The sequence below is a fragment of the Chroicocephalus ridibundus genome, chromosome 1, assembly GCF_963924245.1.
Source record: "Chroicocephalus ridibundus chromosome 1, bChrRid1.1, whole genome shotgun sequence".
Classification (NCBI taxonomy): domain Eukaryota; kingdom Metazoa; phylum Chordata; class Aves; order Charadriiformes; family Laridae; genus Chroicocephalus; species Chroicocephalus ridibundus.
In genome coordinates, this window is record NC_086284.1 from 192,107,510 (window position 1) to 192,128,184 (window position 20,675).

Here is a 20,675-nt window from a genome sequence, read left to right on the forward strand (position 1 = left end):
GAGTTTTCTTTATGCCCAGAATGCACCCAGATACTTTTGGTACACGAAAGGAAATTTTATCCGTTTCCTCCATTTTCTCTGCTTCATTTTCACTGAATGAATGGGTGGGATATGCCCTTGTTCTCACAGAATGGGATGTTATAATGCCTGAACTTTATCCCTTGTATTTCCAAGTGATTGGATCATTTCTTCCGTTCTAGTAAAATTGGACGGTGTACTCAGGTTTTTGTAATACCATGTTGTAGACTGGCAAATAAACCACAGGATGCTGCCTTTTTTTTTTTTTTTTCCTATTTCAAAGTGACAAGATCATCAGAAACTCAGTAAAGAGACTTTGCAAGGGGGTTAAGAACATTTTTCAGACTGTTTCTTCAGGAAGATAAAAGTAACACCCATTTTTTTTCATTTGGCTGTGGGTGGCCAATTATGAAGACCTGTCTTTGGATGAAAGAAATAGGGAGCGTGAGGCACCTGCCTACTTGAATCCACTTCATACAGAAATACTTTGCGTTGTGTGGATCCTCAGCCAGCTAGCTGTTCGCTAGCTGTGCAAGTGTCCGAGTGTCCGCCAGTGAGCAGAGTGGGGTGCTGATGCTCCTGAGGCCAGGCATTTACCACCTGCCTAAATACCAATAAGATTCTCTAGCTCGAGTCCAAGACACAGGTTCAAACCTCAGAAGTGTTCTCAGACCTTACAGGAATTGGACGCCGTAGCAGAAAATAGCTGGAAAGAGACGCTGGCTTGGCATGTGTCTCTATATACAGGGCAGGAGCTCCTTAAGATGCTGCAATTAGTGTAATTCGAAACAGGAATCTGAAGCCAAATCCCCCACATCTGATGTGGGAACGTCCTAATCACCACTGTTCTCGAAAAGGAGGTAGAGCTTCCTCAGTATTTCCCGTTAAGGCTATTAAATGCTGTATTAAATAACTAAATGTGAATTAGGAGAAAGGTTAAGGGGGGAGGAATCCCTGGGCACAGGGAACTTACATTCACATACCTGTTCCAAAGAATGCTTAATTATTTACATGAAATGCTGGTCACTTGGTAGAGAGAGTTTCACCTAATAACTGTCAGATAAACATACTGAAAGCAGGAAGACTGAGCAGGAGACAAATACATTACTGTTGTCCCTTCAGCCCCTGTGATATCGCATCTGCTTTTTCGGTAAGTAATTTCCTTTTGATAAAATAAATGGTGAAAAATAAGTCTTTTCATATTACCCATTTAAGCTGGAAATGATTTCTCCCCACCCCCTTTTTGAAACAAAGTAGAATGTCGTCCTGGTATTGCGTGGAGGGGCAGCAGGAGCTGTGATCTGGTAAACTAATTTCATTCCTGTAATTTAGATCTAGTTGCAACCCCTTATTGCGGAACCGGCACTCCCAGTGAGTAATCAGGGAAAGATGGTTTACCTTTGAGTTTATACCAGTACGGCTTAGGCTGAGTAAATGCTAGGTGTGCAGAGTATCATCTAATTGTCTAGTTTTCCCTACAGGGGTCTATCCCTGTTAGGCAAACGCTGTGCCAGCCCAGCAATGGCTTGAACCTAACCTGGGTAATAAGTGCACATGAAATTTAGTAGCTCAGCAGAACCCAAAGCTTTTGACAATCAAATGGTTAACCCTTTCACAGATCTGTTTCTTGGGAATTGAATAAATGAGGGTATTGTAATGTAAAGAACATTTGTTGGCTGAAGGCCACCATGAGGGAGATTAGTGGGGGGTATTAAAGATGAAATTATAAAGTCTCAGTGAAAGAGATTCAGTTGAATTCAATGATAAATGACAGTGAAAGGAAGAGAGGGATATTTCTGAGATGAGCTGTATTTCCCTAAAGAAAAATACTTGTGAGATCAGATTTTTAAAGAAGGAGTATTCTTTTTTTATTATTGAAAAGGTTAGATTATATCATTTTTGAGAGCTCTGTTCTACTGAATGTAATAAAAATTGACATGAAGTGTTTTAAGTTTGTTGATAATTCCATACTATTCTGACCCACTTTATCTGAATATCTTAAAATTCAATTTCACTTGTAGAAGGTATTCTCATATTATCCCGCTATATAGGCTACAAAAGGCTGGTAAATCCATAGATGTTCACGACCACTCATGCAGAAATGAAATATTTAACTACAAGGGTATCTTGTATTTCAGAAGTTATTTGCTGACACTTCATTCTCTGATCCTTGTAGTCCATACAAAATGATTTGCACATAGGAAATACAAGTAAATGCTTTACAAATTGACTTTTTGAATATTTTGTTACTACTGCTAATAGATTTTATTAAGTGCTTTCTGCTCAGAAATGTTTCAAATGTTGTGGTTTTTTATCATTTAAAAGCACATTGCATGTATTAATCCTCTTAAAGGATTCCTCGGTTTTCCTCAACAAAAACAATAAGAGGATAGGGGTGTACATTCTCATAACAAGACATATGAAAGCTGATGTGTATTAATTATGCTTATTAATTTAACTTTTGTTAAAAGAAAGATTAATTATAATGCTTTTATTATAGGAAAAAATCCTTACATGTTTTACCTAAGTCTAAACAGGTAGAAGTCACTGGGTTTTTTGCTTAGTTTGAGTGGTTATTAATATAGAAATCTAACTAATCTTCCTCCTTTAACATTTAGAACAAATTACAGTGCACATTTCATCGAGTAAAAATGCAGCCTCATGTCATTCTAAATCACATTAAGAATCAGTTGAAGTTGGGGAGGTGGATGTCGAACTGTCAGATTTTAGAAAGAGTGGAAAAACTTGAGATCAGATTTTCAGCCTACAAATTCAGATGGAAGAATTTAATCAGCCACTTTCCGTGTGCTTCACTGACTATCAGAAGTTCTGTCTGTCACATACAGATGTGGATGCGAATGTCTGATGTGTGTTTCCCAGCTCTACCTAATTGGATAACTACAGAACTGGTATTAGAATAGACAGTTAGTAGTCAGACTTGTAAACTGGACAACAGCCAAATTTGGAACAGGAAGCTATATATTTTCAGCGTACCTTCTCTGTCGATAAACAGGTAAAAAAATATTAGCACTGAATCAGCCTTTTCATGTTGGTTTTTGGGATACGGTTTCTATTATAGAGAATAGGTTTCTGTTGTTTGTTTGAAAGCATAACTCTTCAGTTTCCATGTGTATTAAATAGCCCTTATTTTTAGCTCATGCACCCTGGAACGGAAGGAGAATAGAACGACCCTTAGCAAATGCTAAAAAATGCCTATGAAACATCTCGCCCCAAAGATTTCCATTCTTAGTCACATGCCCTGGTAACCCAAAGGGAATCCCAAAGTGTTACTAGCCACTGTCATGGATGGAAATGAGAACATTACAAATTTTACCATTGTAAAACATGTTCTGAACCTGCTTCTTATGCTATGCAAAGGCTGTTACTCCATCCAACTCAGCAAACAGACTGTCCTTTATTATGTGTGCAATAGCATTAGCATCACAGACAGTGTTCATTTTCTTGCCGTTCCCCACTACAGGACATGTAGAAAAAAGATTCATGATCGGAGCAGACACTGTTCAGCGGGATTCGAGCATTGACAGAGCAGGTTGAATAGTAACATACATTTCAAACATTATATTGTAAAATTCCTGTAACACATCTGGTCAGTGCTGTTGCTAGAAGTTGTAGCCTGACTCCACTGGGCACACCGTTTTGCCTCAGTTCAGTTACTTGCATTTAAATACAGCCTAGGCAGAATGGAAAGGCAATGAGATTTTTGAATAATTTGCTGGAGGGCTTAAAATATCTTAGTAGAACAAGATGACTATCTTAAAAAAAAAAAAAATTCTCCTGGGTGGCACATTCATGGCTTCATGACTAATTTGAGATGGCATAATTTTAGAGATACTAAGAAATCCTATGACGAGGACAGAGCTGCCACATCCTAAGATTTCAACCTACTGTCGTAATGTGAGGGTATAAGGACTCTAGAAGGGGCCCAATACTTGTCAATTAAATTAAAAGTGCCAGGATGATTGTCCATGTTGTTGAGTTTCTGAAAGGGCAACGTGTCTTGTTTTGTTTCAGATGTTACCAAAATCCATACTTTCATCAACTAAGCTATGGAGTGTTTCAAATTCTCCATGGGGAGATACACTCTAAATCAAATTGTTAAGTAAAGCAGGAGATTAATTGGTTTCTGGTTCCTATTTGGTTTTGGGTAGAATTCAAAGTTTTGGGTAGAATTTAAAGTTTTGGGTTATGTAACCTTAAACAGTTTGAAAACAAATTATTTGTGAGGATTTTATCTCTCTCGAGATGCAGTGCCAAAACTGCAATTGGAAGGATGTTTAAAGTAAAGTTTATTCATATGAGCAGGGGATCTGGTACTTGGTGTTCTCTGAAGTAGTTCTTCAAACTGGCTTGTTGCCTTCGTTTGAAATAGTCCAAACAGACCAGTTTACAGGAAACGGAGGAAGATCTTATTTAGGTTCCGAGGAAGGCAAATTGTAATGTGGAACAGCACTTTAAGGTATGATAGAAAACTGGTAGGATTTTTTTTGTTGTTTTATTTTATCTTTTTTTTTTTTTTTAAGTATAGCATCACTCGTTGACCTCCTTATACCTGTTTTGGAGGAAGTGCCTAAAGAATTTTTCTTTCAAGATCAAAAAAAAAAAAGATAAAGAGATGTCTAAGTTAGGTGAGGCCCTCAAGTTAATATATTTAAAGTGAATTTATTAAGGGTGGAGGGAGTAAGGGGGTTGTAGGCCCTCTCCCCACATTTAGTGCTCTTAGGTATGATGCGTACAGTGTGACGGCTGCTTTTCTGTGACGTCCCAGCACATTCCCTCCATCCACACACTCCTCCCTGTCAAGCACACTCTGCCTGCATCTTGAACATATTCACGCTTTACTAGTTATAAAACTAAATGAACAAAGAACGAGGCTTTTTAGGAATTTCCTGGAAATCCAAAGTGTTCTGGATTCTTAACTGTAATATCATTTGAGAGTAGGATGTGCCTTATTAAACTAATGATACTACAAAGCGTGTCTGAAATCTTGATATTGAGGCCTTCCAAGACGCAGCTATATTTATACTGCATAATAATAATGATTTAAAAAGAATATTCACCAGCATTGAAATGCTCCTTCTCTGGCAAACAAATCCCAGGTTTCTGATGGATTATTACTGCTGTTCTAGGGGCAAAACGGGTTGAATGTATTGAATGTATTCTTTTACTGTCTTACCAACCACCAGGACACAGCAATGCCAGATGGTTGGAGTTTATAGCCAGCACTTTATGTACATTAAAAAATATTTAATGACACTCTAATCAGGCTCAAGAGTAGCTTGGATTTAGAAATAATGTCTCAGCCACCAATCACCTGCAAACAATGAATAACCCCTGAGAGACTGCCAGAAAAAACAAGAGATTGTGTATACCTTCCTGGAATTATGAACAGATTTCTGACTTGATGGAAATTCAAGTAGTGTCGAAAGTTGTGGAGAGGAAAGGTGTAGAAGGGCCATATACATAATAACCCAGAAAGACAGCTATAATATTAGGACAAAAATGTTTAAGTTTAGCATGACAAGAAGTGTGAAGAAATCGAGTTGAAGTGTAGCTAGATATGCAGATAGTATCTCGTTGAAAATTTTCACCTTGTGCCTGGAAAAGGTCTTTAAAAAGTTTAAATAACAAGAAAATGACACAAATATTACAGTACTTGAGTCACGCCAGACTTGAAGATGACATTTTCATGTCTTCTGAAACCGTTAGAGATTTTGAAATTATAAGTAAAGAGCTGAGTGCAGAAAAATAAAGCCAGTAGACTAAGGATAAGTATGTGGGATGTAAAAAATTAGGCAAAGTCAATTATTTTTAAAAAGTTGTTCATGTAAAACCTGTTTACACTCTAATAGAGAGAGCTCATCAATCATTAAAACTGCTTCACGCTTCCCAAAATAAGAGCCTGTTTTCATTACTTGTAATTTTGCCAAGCCTGAAACATCTGTTCTAAAATTTCCCATACAGACTGAATTTTTGGAAAATTTCAATCCCGATAGATAAGTTTCTTCCAAGAACAAGATTAGACTGAAAAATGTGATGACTTATCCAGGGCCACAATGGAAAATTGAAAGAGATGAACTAACCCTGCACCTTAGAAATTGTAGCATAGTGTCTCAGTCACAAGGTAGCTCTTCTTTACAAATCAACATGATATGTATGTTTCAAAATTCAATGTGATTTACTAAAAATCTGTGTCCCTAGAGAGAAGCACTTGGCAAGGTTATTTTTTTATATTAACCCCTCCACACTTTCAACACGATAGTCACATAAAATTGCAAGAGCATAACTAAGTTGTTCTGGTATCTCTTGGCTGCAATGTGTTGCTAGTTATCAGGATGTGATAATGTGGATGCTAGAAAGGAGATAAGTGATCTTGAAGATTTTTTTCTTCATGTGTATCTCATTATTATTAATTACCATAAATGATACAAATGCATTTTTAGTTGTACAGTGTTGGGAAAACAGAAACTGTGTCAGAACATGATAGAGCTGCAGAATTACTATCAGGGAAGGTTTTATTTTTTCTCAAAGGAAAGTTAGTTACACCAAGAGATTTCAGTTCGGTTGTCAAAAGAGCCATCTACAGTTCTTTGTTAATAGAATTGGAGAGGAGCCTTATGTAAAACCCAAATTTAGCCCTCTCTATTAGGAGGAAACCTGGATCATGAGCCCGGCTTCACACTTTGGGCCCATTTCCATAAAATTCAGAGGGGTTTAGTTCAACATGTACTGTTTAAGATGCATGTAATTCAAATAGCCTTCTGTAGAGAATCTTCAGTGCATTCATCCTTCCACAAAGAAGTTCTCCATAAAAGCCCTTTCTTTCAAGCCTGATAGCTCCTGCACATGAATAACTTTCACCATAGGAACTCACTGAGGCAGCAAACCCTGAACTTAGTGTCTTTTCAGAAATAACAGGCTCCTGGAACAATATTCGCTTAGCTCCCTTCAGAAGCAATTAACTGCTTCAAGTACACCTGGAGCTTATTAAGTCTGGGAGAGGCCTTAAAGCTACAGTTCACATTTCACTTCAGTCTGGTAAGAAATCAAATAAAAGGGTGATTTTAAGAAGCCGGGTAATGCTTATTCCATACTTCTGGAAAGCAAAATATTCTATAGAAGGTGCTTGCTTCCTTTGGCAAGCAAAACCCTATTTCCAGCCTAGGAAGCTTCATATCGTATGAATATTTCATTTCCTTTCACTTTAACTGGAGAAAATGTACAGTAGGACATTTTAAAGGCTTTTCTCAGTTTCCAGCTGTGTGATCTACACGGCCATATAAAGATCTATGGCATCTGCTAAGACTGCCTGCTTTCAGAAGTGACATAGGTGTAGCTATAGTCACCAGCTTGTCGGGACTCTGAGATGGTTGGTTACGGGACCACGGTATCAAGCCATTAATTGATAATGGTACTTGATGACATACATTAATTGAAACCACCAAAGTAACGATGGCTGCGTTACTCTAAATATTCCCCTTTTGGCTTTGAGTCTATTCTCAGCACAAGGACGACTTGGAGAAAAATCAAATAAAATTATGTAGTAGCCTCTGTTTGGACAGTGCGTGTATACTCTCTGCTGTCCCTCAGCAATTTGTGTCCCTCAGACTATAACAGTTCACAAAGGGTGGTATTACCTGGATGTGAATTTCCTCTTCCCTTAGAAAGTGAATCAAACCAGAAAATTGGAGAAATGAAAAGCAATTAAAGAACATCTAGGGCTCTAGCTTTCTTTTAAAACTAGGATAAGTTTTTGGCATGGTCCAAAGTCCTGGTGGTCAAAGAGGACAAGAAATGGCAGGACTAAGTACATCTGAGTATCTGGCATTGAACAGAAAGATTTCATAGTCTGACCACATCATTGACATCCCTGTCACATTTGATCATGCTCTATGTAAAATGACAAAGATGTGGATGAGATAACCCTGAAATAAACTTTTTGCTCTCATAAAACTGCATGGATCTGAGACAGCCAGAGTCAATGTAATTGGGATCTAGCAGAAAGGGTAAAATACTGATTTCTAATATGAAAGAGCCAAGACTTAAACGTAAGCATAATGCATTTCAGAATGAATGTGCCAAATCAATGTGGTTGGATTTATGAGCTAATAGAAGCTGCAGACAGCAGATCAACCCCTTCCTGGAAGATGGATGAGAACTGACCTGCATTTCACTCGTTTCATGGCTTGCCTTGCTACTGGCAAGGAGAGTTTATACCTGTTTAAAGGCTAGTGATTTTTTTGTTGGTGGTCTAAAGGCTCCACATAAGGTCCAGATGATGTTCTGGGAAGTGGAAAATAATGCAGGATTGAGGAGCCAAGGACACACAGACAAATATGAAATTTGGGTAGATAGTCTTTCATCTGGCATTCCCTAATATGCGAATCCTATCTAAAACACTGGCTATTCAACTTTAATGTTCTTCGAACATATTTTAAATAGGCACAGTATAAATGATATTCCCTTAAATTGGCACTTCTCCTGGGACTTGCATGCCTTAGAGCATTTTTAATAACTTACAGACATTATATGAATGCAATGGAAAACTGTCTATTGTTCTTCCTCTGGCCGAGGCGTGTTTACCTTAATAAGAGTACCAGGAAGTTTTGTGACTCTCTCTCCAAAAAGCAGCTCCATCAGGCTGAGAGCAGAAAGAAAGACTAGGCTGACCATGGCCTTTAATCCTAGGTAATCCATCAGACTGGGCAAAGACATCACAATATACACATAATTGTAGACTAAATGAAAATATCAACCTAACTCAAAGTGAGACATTCACCTGTGTTCCTATTATCAGTAACTCTTCCAAGGTTGGCGAGAGATTGTTCCGTATGATTTCAGCACACTCAGGAGGAAACACAGAGTCAGTTTGGGAACACTGATGAGAGTGAGGACATGGGTCTTGAAGAAACCAATGTTAAAGCTGGGAGGTTATTCTCAGAGCATGACTGGTAGCTTGAAGAGTAGCATCAGTCTTGTATTTAAATGTTTTCTGTTCTCATCTGTTTATCTTCTGGTGTTTTGAGAAGTAGCTGAGCACTGTCATACTGAAAGTGTCCTGCAAGCAATGCTAAGATGACTCTTCAATTCACATCTTCTTATTACCTCAAAATGCCTATTGCATCCTGAATTTAGAAAGGATTTTTTTAGTTAACTTTTTTTTTTTTTTTTAGGATTTAGTGGTGGTGGGTGTTGATTGCATTGATCCTTGTTACTATTTTTTCTTATTTCAGTTGAATCGGTTGTGGCATTATTGGTGGGCAACAGTCTGAGTGTTTTTTGTTTGGCTGTATAGCAGAGCACCAATTATAATTAGGTAAATTAAACCAAGTTAATAATAAAAAAAATAAAAATGGATAAGATTTTCAAGGTTTGTTTTTTTGTTTCTGATTTATTGGGTAGGTAGTTTTTGAGACTCAGTCTTTTAAAACTTCATTGTTACAACATACCAGGAATACAGTACAATACTTAAAAGTAGGATTGGAAAAGAAAAGCTATAAAAGAAAAACAATGCTATGTGAATAGCACAAGGGAAATAAGAGAAACTAGAAGAAAAATGTTTGAGAGGCCTGCAAATTCATTTCACTACAGCTTTGGGAAAAGTGAGATTCATGGGATTGGGATTTCGTATTTTACAATTGAGACAGAAAGTGAGATCCTACGTATTTGACAGTTAACTTTATCAATTGTATTTATTTGCATTTATAACTTTGAATTGAACTTTTCCTTTTGGAAGTGTTCAACTACAGTAATTCCTAGAAAGAAGTTATGAAAGATCTTTATGTTCAGCTTTACCAATAAGTTTACATTTTCCACATAATATGTTTCTTTCTTTTTGTATTAGGTTTGCTGCAGTCCTTCTTCCCCACAGATTAGTTTATTTCTTTTTTTTAAAGAGACTTTAGCCGAAGAGAGGAAAGCAGTTTGGATCCAGTCTGTGCAAAAGCGGTTTCAGTAAGCAGCTATCTTCTTCTAGTTTGCATTTTTGTACTTATGCCAGAAGAAAAAGGATGTGGTGTTAGGCTTTGAAGATTATTACTTTCATTTTGTCTGCTTCGTGCAATGTTTTGTAGCTATCTTGAAAAATCATATACAAAATAAAATTGTTTTAGCACTTATTCTGGGTGTTGATTTTATATCTAAGAGTGTCTAGAAGACAGTCTTTCAGTACCAATGGATTTTTCACCAGTCTTAAGCTTTAATGCTTCCAGAAGATGCTCTCCAGATAAGTCTTCAGGCCCTCCTTCTGCAATTAAATCCACTTGGGCGAAATCATGCGAAGACACATTCACTTCAAATAACTTGCAGGTGACTAATGTTTTCAGGTCAAAATTTAGATCTTCAAAGCCATTTCTCTACTGCTGTTTTATGGGTCCAAGATGCTGTCTTGCTATACTTGACATGTTTCTGGATATCACAATCACAGTCCTGGTGGTGCCAAACAGGCCAATGGTTAAATACCTGAAGATTTCACAAATCTTTTTGCCTTTTACATCTAATCATGTAGATATCTTTAAATCATACTTACTGTATAATTCCTTGCATGAAAGGGACCAAAGAGTTTGGTTTTGCTCCCCAGTTGCTCTAAGCACTGCACCACGGGGAATTTTCAACAACGACCTGAGAGACTGAGTCAGCCAGAGTTGGGACTTGAGCGTGGGTCTCCTGCAGTCCCAGTGAATGTTCCAGTTGGGTCTACTGGATGTAATACCTACACTCTCTATGTTGTGTCGTGGTGAGTAACCTGTGTTAAGCTCCTGAAATCAGAAGAGAGTTCACATCTGAGAACCTCAGCAGGGGAAAGAGTCAATCAGTGCCCAGCCAGGAGACGAGTGACTGCCTGCCGGGGGATGCTGATAGATATCCTTATTCGCATTTCCTACTTTGTGTCATTTCCCTGCCTTTGGTGGATGTTATTCTCCCAAGCCTATTTCTTCAGGAGCTTCAAGGCAGCGGAAGCCCATGTGCCTGTCGCAGGGTTACAGATTCCACCAAGCATCAGGGTAATTAGGTTCAACATTGCAACAATTTACTTTGAAGTCCATTACGTGGACGTAGGCTTGTTAGTTTATCTCTGAAGGCTGGAGAATGGAATACAGGGATAATTATCAAGAACGGTAAAAAAGACAGCCCCAACAAATAATGTCAGGAAAATTAGGAGGTCTCAAAATAAAAGAACTGACCTCGTAGTATATAAATAATGACAAACAGTGGGACAAAGGTTGCGCTTTTATTTTGAGAAATGAGACAAAGGACCTGACAATACCCACAGATAAATAGAAGCATAACATCCACAGCAACCCCAACTGTCAGAGGTCATTCTGGAGTCACATTTTACAAGTCACAGGCTTCAAGACTTCTTTGGTAATATTTCAGCAAATAAAACAAAACTGAACTTCCAAGATTTCTCACTAACCGTAGCAGCTATTCATCATTCTAAATCTCTACCGGCATTTTCAGAGCTTTTCTGTCACAGCCACCGGAGTGGCAGGAAATTCCTGTACGGAGCTTGTCTTTTCACCCAGCAGTTCCAATTACTTCGGTCCTTGACTGTCGCTTTGACAGCATCACTTCTGAGCCATCCAGCAGTGTGATAAAAATTAGGAAACAACAAAAACAATGCGTGGCTTTTGAATAGGCTATTTCCTAAAAAGTGTTTGAATACGTGTCAGTTAATTACCATGCTCCATGGTCATAAACCAGAGCGGATTTCACCATTTGTATTTCTTTCATCTGTAGTCAAGCGTTTCTTCTCTGAGACCTGTCACAATAACTGATACAGTTTCCCCGTGTCTTCATTGTGAGGCAGAGTTGGGTTTTTTAACTATTATTGGAATTATCCCATACTTTATAACGAGTATAAGTGGATTTTTTAAAATAACCAAGTGTGGTCAGAAATTCCTTGAGGTTTTCATAGACAACACTTTTGCATTTTAAACATGAAAAACTTGAGGTACATGCACAGAACTATTTTAAATTTATTAAAAAATTGAAGTAGAAAATAGTATCATTTTAATCAGAAAATACTGTTGCTGTTTCAGCACACACTTGTCATTAATTAATAGTCAGTGCTTTGAGTATAGTCATAGCCTTGCTATTTGAAACAATTCCTTGGGAACAGGTTTTACAATAGTAAAATTTATTAACGTATTTGTGTCCACTGGGCTTGTAAAGACCAATTTCTGGGAGACTCTGAATAAAACCATGACAGTCCTGCTGAATTCTGTGAAGCCTTAAGACTGAGTTTCCCTTAGTTAAAAATCAAAATGTGTCAGAAATCTACTGACTCAGAATAAAATTGCAGGTTACATTTTCACCCTTGGGCTTAATCAAACATGTGGTGTAATATCAAATTTATTGTGTACTTTTGCTTTGAGCTTTGCTGACATTTCAATGCCATCAGCTGTAGAAATGTCGAAAAATGTGATTGTCTTTTTCTACATTTGGATATGGTGCCATAGTTCACCTGGGCTTTAACAAGTTTCAAGATATTGTCCATTTTTTAAGCTGATAGAAGCCATTTTAAAGATCATATTTGTGTATATAAAGAATCTCATATCGCTAAGGTTGTTATCATGAAAAACTACTGTACTACTTTTCACATGCTACTACATTATTGTTTTTAAAGGCCACAGTTACCGATTACCGTATTTGTGAATGCAAAGATTATGTGATGGAATATGATAAATATAAAAATATATAATATTTTTTGTGCTTTTTTCCCTTTCAGATATTCATAATTGTTATATTTTAGACACCAAAGCATATTTTTTACCTTAATAAAACAAATAAATAAACCTGCAAAAAATATATGCATTCAGTATCATATTGCAATTACACTTAGTTTTTCAAGCAAATAAAAAGCTGTCACGCAGCTAGGACACACATGTGTATAATGTATATTTTTTTCCTGTATTAGTTATGTTGTGAAAAATACTGTTCATCTATATTTGGAATGAGTGTTGAGTTTTCTGCTATTCAATTCTTATTTTATTCGATTTTGCGAAAAAAATCTTGAGTGCTTAGAAAAATATCTCCTTTCTTGCATTTGATACAAAAATAAAAAAGTAATTATTACTCCACAACATCCTTTCTTCAAGTATCTCAAAGCAACTCATATACGCTAGAAATGAATGTTTGCACACCCTGGTGAAGTAGGCATTATTACCGTATTTTGAAAGCACGAAAGGTGGGACATGGGAGGACTATATGGTTAGACCCACAGATCTAGGTGCCTAACTGCACCTGTATGCTGAAAGCCCTCTCAGCATGCTCACATATGGAGCTTGTGGCAATAGCAGCTCTCCTATGTATGGCAAACCCTGCTTGTCCCAGCTGCCACTGGAATAGGGGACATAGGGATGGCAACTGCCTACCTTGGTGGCGTCTCTAGAGACCATTTGTCATGAAACCATTCCCTCACCTGCCACCTAATCAGGATGGTGGTTACAGTCTTTTTACTAGAAGTTTCCACCAGCTGAGTTACCTAGGCACCTGTTTTCAAGTATGTCCAGACGTGCTTGCCTCAATACCACTGACCTAGTAGACACCCATGTGCTGCAATATCGCAACTGAAAAGATATGTTCAAGCACCACATTAATAAAGACCTGAAGCCAAATTTGCTTAAGCTTGCACAGGATCTTATGCCGTAACTGAGAAAATGCAGCCCTACTGAAAGCTAGTGCTAAAACTTTAAAGCTGTGTTTTCTTCATGTTTTGTGGCTGATGCCCTTTAGGAAATCAAATTCTTTATTTCCTTTCCGTAACTATGAAGTCCATATGAATTGCTACTTATTCAGTGCCGTGTGAATATCAGTGATTACCTTTTAACATAAGTGCAACTCAAAAGATTATTACACTCTGATTAGTGCTTGTTATTATTGTTTGTTTCTAGGCTCCTGTTTTTCTGTAGACCCTCATCTGCTGCCTACGGAGAATGCTAGACAGCATATGAAACAGAAATGAGCTTTAAGTGACATTCACACCTCCTAATCTGAGCCATTTGCAATTATTTTATAATCTTACAAGAGAAACATTAACAGCTGATTGAGAGTACAAATGCTGCAGGTAACAGCCACAAGGATAAGTCATGGAGAGCCTACTGTTGCAGGTCTGGCTGGGATCCTACAAATTATAAGCCAAATGTTAAACATGCTCCATGACTGACTACATTCTGAACTGCTCTTTGGCAATCCTAAATACAGAGTGACTTTGTAGCAGTGAGTATTGAAAGCTATCACATCATCCAAACTTCTGTGTGCTGCTTTTGGCTGGGATAGTTTTCTTCATAGTGACTAGTATGGGGCTACGTTTTGGATTTGTGCTGAAAACAGTGTTGATAATACAGGGTTTTAGTTACTACTGAGCAGGGCTTACACACAGTCAAGGCCTTTTCTGCTCCTCACACCACCCCACCAGCGAGTAGGCTGGGGGTGCACAAGAAGCTTGGAGGGGGTACTTCTGGGACAGCTGATCCCAACTGACCAAAGGGATATTCCATACCATGTGACAGCATCCTCAGCATATAAAGTTGGGGAAAGAAGAAGGAAGGGGGAGACGTTCGGAGTTACAGTGTTTGTCTCCCCAAGTAATTGTTACACATGATGGAGCCCTGCTTTCCTGGAGATGGCTGAACATCTGCCTGACGATGGGAGGCAGTGAATGAATTCCATGTTTTGCTTTGCTTGCACTTGTGGCTTTTGCTTTACCTATGAAACTGTCTTTATCTCAACCCACGGGTTTTCTCACTTTTACTTTTACTCTTCTGATTCTCTCCCCCATCCCACCGGCGGGGAGTGAGCGAGCATCCGAGTGGTGCTTAGTTGCCAGCTGGGGTTAAACTATGATAATGTTCAAATTTTGTCTTACCTATTAGGCGAATGAAATTTACCACCCTGTGAAGTAGTGACCGTACTGAAACATCCCTTACTTTTCTGTGTAAAAATCAATTGCCATCTCTGTCACATTTAATGTCATTTTTGCCAGGATTATCCCAATTTTCTCTTGCTATTCAGTGTCGCCTGTCATATTTGATTTAATATTTTGGGCTTTTCCACATAGTCTAGTCTGTGGGAGTCAGTCCTAGTCCCATCTGTGGGGGTCAGAGGTCACTATACAGACTGTTCTAGGTTGGAGGATCATCTTGACATCTGGACTGCAGGTTGGCCGCCATCAGGTGCTCATGGAAGGCCCAATACAATAGTTGCCTCCCTAACATGCTGCCCTTTATTTCTTTTTAATAGCCATCTATTCTGCACCGTGGATGACCCATCACCTCAGCAGGCAGCTCTATGCAGGGGCCCTACCTGTCACTGCTCTTCACCACCACAATGACCTGACTGCCTGAGTATACTGTGGCAAGACAATGCAAATCAGAGAAAGGTGTCAAAAAGAAGTGAAGCTCTGTGAAAGAGAGGAATGTGTTGTCACGTGAGGCAACATCCCCATGCTTGCTGTGGGAGCAATCATCTGTTCTGCCTGGGACGGAGAACTGCACACTGGTGCTGACAATGGTCCTGAGCACAGCAACATGCATGGGACATTGTCCACGTGCCACTGGCTGGAGCTGATGTGAAGGTCAGTTGCACTGGGTCATGCTGGCTTTTGGCTATTGACATTCCCTATCTTTGGGTTGACCAAGACCAATGTTAAATTCCAGGATACTACCCTAATAGCCTTGTACTACAATCTACCACTATTTCTTTACAAGGAGCCTTTTCTAGATACATCAGGAGTTCATTTCATCTCCTCTTCATTAAAATAAAAGATGTCAATGTAAATGTTATTGCAAGCAGACCTATAGCAGTTTTCAGTTTTTTAATCTTGGTTTGCAATCAACACAGGAACCTTAGAATAACTGAGTGGCCATAATGTACTTAATTTCAAAATCATTGCCAGAAAAACACAGCCAAAAACACCATTAATTTTAAAAAAAGGAACTACATGAGAATGAAGACACTTCTTAAAGAAGAAACTGAAAAGGACAGCCAAGAGGAGAAAATATGAATTAAGGAAAAACTTGCAAAATACATACAGAGAGATTTTTTTTTTTCAAACACATGAAGAACAAAACGCTTACATGAAGGAAACAAGAGTTTGTAAAGACATCAGATAACCCAGGTATGCAAAAAAGATTTAGGGAAGATAAAGCTGAAACTACAAGTATTTTTTCTGTATCTGTGCTAACTGTGAAGAAACTTGGGTCCCATATAAGAAGCCCTTGAAAAACAGGTTCTGACATCAAAGCATCTGTTTCAACAAAAGAATTCATAGAAAGAAGTTACAAAATTAAAAGATAATTTAGCGTGTATGAAATAAAAAACTTTAGAGTAATTTAAGGTAGGAGGATGTGAGATTATTTACTACAGCATATAACCTTTTGCTTTAAACTGCTTTGATACCTAAGGACTGGTATGTAATGCTGATTTAAAAAAAAGAATTCCAAGGAAGATCAAGGAAATTATTTGTTCCCACTTGAACTGGGAAAATACAAACAGAAGAGAAGAATAGAATTGGTAGACATGTGAATAAATATAAGATACTTCGTGAGGGGAAGCCCTGTGGCTTTTGTAAAGCAAAGACACATCTAAAAAAATTGAGTATTGCTCACTGGACGAGTCAGCAATCACATAGACAAGAGCAATCCAGCTGCCAAAGTCGTCATGCAATTCCAAAAGGCATTTTACAATGTTCCTTATGAGGGATTTGTAAAACGGACTACACTGCCATTAAGTGAGAGGGAATGTTTTTGAATGGATTAACAGCTGCTCAAAATGTAGAGAAAGAATAAGTTTATATAGCCAATTTTCTCAGTCAAGGGAGGCTACTAGAAGAGCCCAAAATTCTGTGCTAGACCTGTGCTCTTCAACATAGTAGAAAATGAGGTGGCAAGATGGGTGAAAAGTGAGATGATAAAGTTTGCTGGTATTACAAAGTTATATAGGACAAGGATGAGGACCAACTGAGAAAAGTTGTAGAACATAATACTCGGTAACAAAAAAGCAAGTGAAATGAAATGTAAATAAATGTTAAGTGACGTCCATGGGGAAAAATAACCTCAGCTTTAATTATATATAAATCTATGTTAACATACACAACCTGTCACTCAGGAATGAGATCTTCAAGTTATAAATAGTGGATAACTGTAGAGAAACAGTTCTATGAAAATGTCAGCTCAAAACAGAAGATACCATTTCGCCTCTCTGTAACTCCACGGTGTGCCCTCATCTCAAACACTGCATGTACATCTGGTTCACTCCTAACCACTTCTTCCCCAAGTCAGAAAGATACAGAAAGGTAACAAGGATGATCAAAAGTATGAAACAGTTTCAACATGATTTTTTTGTTAAACATATTAAGCCTCTTCATGCTAGGAAAAAAGACAAGTGAAGAGGGATGTAACAGCAGTTTATAAAATCATCGAGGTTATAGAAGGGTTAAAAAGGGAATGATTGTGCACTGTCACTTCTAGAGAGAAAAGGTAGCTATCAGATGAATTTACAATGTGGCATGTTCAAAACAAACGAAAAAAGAAATAACTCTTCATGTAATTAAGTTGCTACAGGAAATTTGTGGTCTTAAAAGTTGATAGAGGCTTGAAAAAGAATTGGGAAAAAAAAGCAAAAAGGCTACTGAATAAGAAGAATTACCTAGTTTAGCTAGTTCTCAACTGCAAATATGTCCTGGAAAAGTAGACTCAGGAAATATAATTGTTCTTGCATAGGCATGTGCTGCTGGCTAGCAGTCAGAGACAAGATAATGAGCTACTTTGAACTTGGTCTTACCTAGTACAGAGATGAGTGGTATATTATGTTCTCTACTTTTTTAAATTTCATTGAACAAACATTCTTTTTCTTGTATATCCCTATGAATAGAATTAACAAGCGCTTAATTCTTCTTCATGTTGTATTCGGTACGGTTTTCTTTGTAGACAAGTTTATTTAAGTTATTGAGATACGCAAACATACCTCAATTTTCATTCTATGGATGGAGCACAGGACACTGCTGCTGTAGCCACAAAAAATAGTGACATTTTGGTTTTGAGGGATGCATTATAAAAATACTATATTGCTACTAATAACTACCTTTTGTTGTGCTAAGTTCTTGCTTAAGACTGCTCACATTTGAGGAAGCAGGGAATTCTAAGCCTTTCTGGGTTTTAAGGACTCCACTAGCCCCACAAACTGGAATTCAACAATCAAGTGGAACATGATATATAGGTTACACCTATGCAGCCAAGCTGATCATCCTTTGTTTTGCTTGAGTCAAGTTTGTCCGATTATCAACTCTCCATATATGTTAATCTCCAACCTCAGCTACAAGCATTTTTTGGCAGAGAAGGCCAGGCGTCAACGAGAGAGAAGTTTATGCAAAGCTCAAGACCTGACCTGCCGTAAGGACATGGAAGCAGCCTGCACCGGCTTGGGCTGGGGGCCACAGAACATTTTCCACTGTGGATTGAAAAGACGAGCCAGTCCCTGAGACCCCTTCCTTTCTGCCCTGGTGTGGTCTCTGAGGAGGGAGTGACAGAGCAAGGAGTTTAAAGTCAACAGAGCCAAGCGGGCGCTTTCTCCTGAGCAGCGTGCTAACGGCGCCGTAACTGCCCTTTGCACTTGCACTGCTAAGATCTGTTTCCCAGCACATTTCCTATTTCACATGGCACGCAAATGAGTTAATCTTCACAGTGTTCCTATGCAGTAGGTAAATGTTGCCCTTAAATAAAAAAAACACCAACTTGTCAGGAGTGACAGGAAGGCTTCTGAAATTACCCTGCGGCTGGGCTCAGAACTCAGGAATTCTTTTCATTCCTGGTATTGCGTTGAGGTCATCTTGCTCTTTGATGTAGCCTAGAAATGAAATGAGCTATTAAATTCTGGATACACTTCCCCATTAAATTAGAAACATTTATAAGTCCAGCATTGCACATAAAACTTAGATAGCATTTCTCGTGATAAAAACATAACTAGATTTTGTTTCTCGTACATTCTGGATTGTGTGACCTGTGGTCTCTCTTTCTCTATTTGGCTTGTGGTTTGCTTCATTACGTAATTGTTAGATCTATTTAAAGGTCAGCCAAAGTAAAATTATATTTTGTTGGAGGTGAGATGTAAACAAGTGTTTCATCTTGCCCTGCCATTTTTCTTAGGCCTTCTGCAGAGCTGGGTTACAATCTGCCAGTATTCATAAAAGGAGACTATATTTTAGAATCTGTATTGTATTATTCATAAATATTTCAAGGTACCTGCAAACCTAGGTTAAGAGTTATCATGTCTCAGGAAGCTAAAAAGGGAGCTATTGTGCATTCATTGTATTCTCTACAACAAAACTCTGTTTGTGCTCAACTGGACACATATGAATATGTATTTACAAAGCTCACTTTCACCACTGCTTCTCCGTCTTAGCTTGAAAGTAACCAACTAAACTAAGAAAAGAAAGCAAGGAATGCTTGCAAACCAGGTTGCTCTATATCTAAAATCAAACCCCCAAATATAAATTATTGAATACTTTGTTTTAAGAACTTAAGCATTTGCTCACTGCATTTTTTACTTTAAACAGATGCTGTAGATACAGATGTAGTCTTTTTGCATTTACATAGGGCTAGTGTTATTAAGAATATCCACATGAGAAAAGGTTATAAAGATGATCCCTGTAAGAAGGTGAATCAGATAGCATATATTGTAATATAGAGTACCTTTCGCTGTAGCTGACTGACACGTTTAGAAAAGCTGATACTTTGATGAGAAGATCAACTGCACAATATTCTCCCAGCATCTTCTCCAGAGTCTCAATGCAAACTAACATGAGGATGCAACGTATGTGTCAAGAGAAATAAACACACATTAAACCAGACATTCATTTTCCTCCAACTAAGCTCTGAAAGCATATGCAACAAAATACTGAGTAAAGGTAGAAATGCCAACTTTACGGCAACAGTCACATTTCAGATAAAGAAACGCTTTTATATGAAGTTGTATCCACAGTCCCTAGCATAAAATATTAATAGTTCCAGCTATACCACTTCATAACCGAGGAGGAAGTGTTCCTAGGAGAGAATAGCTTGATTTAAAAAAATCCTGCTGTTCAACAAGTATATAATGTTTGTAATTAAAAAGGTTTATCTGTTTGCTAATACATAAAAACATTGGTGATGTAAGTCTGATGATTTTATTCAGGTGTCGTGTGATCAGAGTTTAACATACAACCTCATATAAAATTGCGAAGGACTACTGTTGAGCTCATATACTGAGGCATTAAATGACCTTATTTTTAATAACTTGATTAACCTAAAATGATCTTCCTGTTTTTCGTGTGAGGAGAACTCTAGTTAAATGTTGTATTCATTTGTCCTCTTTTCTTAAAATAGCCTGGGAGGAACTGAACGGCATTGTACTTCCTCTGTCTGTATGCTGGAGGTCAGGGTTTTTTGTTTCGCGGGGGGCACCTCTGCTTTACTCTGCCTCACCCCCCTATAACGTCCAGAAGAGGTGGCAAGCTGCTTCTGACAACGTGAGCCTCGCTACAGTCAATGTGAAAAGGGAGCTGGTTGTGGTCAGACGTGGGCAGCAAGTTGTCATTTAGAAAATAGTTCCCAACTAATGGATAAAGTATTTTTAAGCATGCTGGAATGGTTCCACAGCCA

At 38.1% G+C, this 20,675-nt stretch overlaps 1 long non-coding RNA gene across 1 annotated transcript; it reads right to left on the bottom strand.

The window, feature by feature from the left end:
• Positions 1 to 9,834: 9,834 nt before the first annotated feature.
• Positions 9,835 to 19,832, bottom strand: LOC134510205 (uncharacterized). The gene is made up of 3 exons (XR_010069535.1): positions 19,728 to 19,832; positions 18,771 to 18,882; positions 9,835 to 11,117 (listed from the first exon to the last, which is right to left on the bottom strand). It is a non-coding gene; the product is annotated as an uncharacterized LOC134510205 (long non-coding RNA).
• Positions 19,833 to 20,675: the final 843 nt, after the last annotated feature.